A 1,813-nucleotide genomic window follows, 5' to 3' on the forward strand; every position below is an offset into this window, starting at 1 on the left:
GATGGGACTACAGGATGAGAAAGCCTTATTTTTCTTTTGCTTATCAAATTATTCACGAGAAACCAGTAATTTAAGATTCCTCCCATATTTCTTACTTGACTGGTGTCGTCCAAGGCCTGTATCACCCAAATACAACCTTGTGGTATTGGCACTAAGTGCCCTAGACGACACGAAATGTGTCGTTTTGGGCGTATGGGACAAGACGACATGAATCGTGTCATCTGAGCCTTGCATCACCTAGGTGCAATTTTTTAGCACCAGGTGCCCTAGATGACACCAGATGTGTCATTTTGGTCAAATCCACCCACTTGGACGGTTTTTGTGTCATCTAGGTCAAAGATGACCAAAATCTCGAGATTTCAATTCTCGTGGTATTCCACTCATTTTTAAATGATTTTTATCTTGTTTTCAAATTTAAAAGCTACCTTTATACTGAATTTTGATTATTTCAAATTCAAATGATGATTTTATGGGATACGGGACTGTAGACCGCAAGGATTGGTGGCTCAGTGTATCTCTTAGGTTTCACTAAGTATTTCTAAGGCATTTCTAGAGGTTTTAAGGTGAGAAAAAATAACGAAAAATATAAAATTTAAAATGGGGTGTCTACAAAGACGTTGTGCATTGTGTTGTGGGTTGGACCTTAGGTGTCACATGCATGTTGGATGTCAAAGCAATGCACATTGCAACATGGAAAATTTAGTCCGGCTTTTCAACTTTGGAACCAAAGAGGTGACAATAACAGTACCACTAGGTGTGGGTTGTTTAAAACTAAATTTCAATAGAAATTCAATGGATTACCCGGGCTTTCAGGCTTTGGAGGAATTCTTAGAGATGTAGATATAGAGTTGATTTTTTGTTATGTTGGGCCTTGTGTGGTATCGAATGAAGCGGAGTTGGAGGCACTTGAGCAAGGAGTATAGTTCATGGTTCAAAGGGATTTACAAACACCGTGTGTTTTTTAAGGTGATTTTCTCAACATCATAAATTGGTGTAACCAGGTCACAAGGCCTCCCTGACGACTACGAAGCAAATAGATGAAAATTATGGGTTTGTGTGAGTCTTTACGGCTATCATTTCAGCATGTATATAGGGAAGTGAATGACATTGCAGATGATTTGGCAAAGCGAAGAGCTCTTTTACATTCCATTATAATATATGTTGTAATCATCTCTTAAGTTGTATTCCATGATTGATTAATAAAATGAAGTAATATTGTCAAAAAAAAAAAAATTTGACAATAACAATATGGAATAAATAATCACAACCCCTCAATGTTCAGTTACAATATGGAACAATATTATCATTAATTATAGAAAATAAAAAGGGCATTTTGATTAAATAAAGCTCTTGAATCTATCACTCAACCAAAGTTTGTTCTACATTAGTTTTTCAGCTAGTTAATTCTCTTCTTGCCCACTTTTTCTCAAATAAAAAGCCACTCTAATGCTCTAGATCTTATTGTACTTATAAATTTATACAGGCAAATTAGTGTTTGAACTTCTATTTCATATACCCATATGACTTAAACATTAAGTGCCAATTTATATTTGAAAATAGGGGGATTGTATACGATGAGACCATTTATTTTTAATACAAAGATGTCACAATTACTTACAACTATCCAATGTGAAATCCGATAGCTTGGGTGTATCACAAAGTTCGAAAAAATTCCTTTTGAACTTTGAGCTTGGCCAATGGAATAAATGTAGCCATCTAATTTTACATACAATCGTCCATATTAATTGTGACCAACTTGTACCAAATATAAATGGTCTCATTATATACTTTTCCCAAAACAGAAAGATGTTGA

The sequence above is a fragment of the Amborella trichopoda genome, chromosome 6, assembly GCF_054954075.1.
Source record: "Amborella trichopoda isolate Santa Cruz 75 chromosome 6, AtrichopodaSantaCruz75HAP2 v2.0, whole genome shotgun sequence".
Classification (NCBI taxonomy): Eukaryota; Viridiplantae; Streptophyta; class Magnoliopsida; order Amborellales; family Amborellaceae; genus Amborella; species Amborella trichopoda.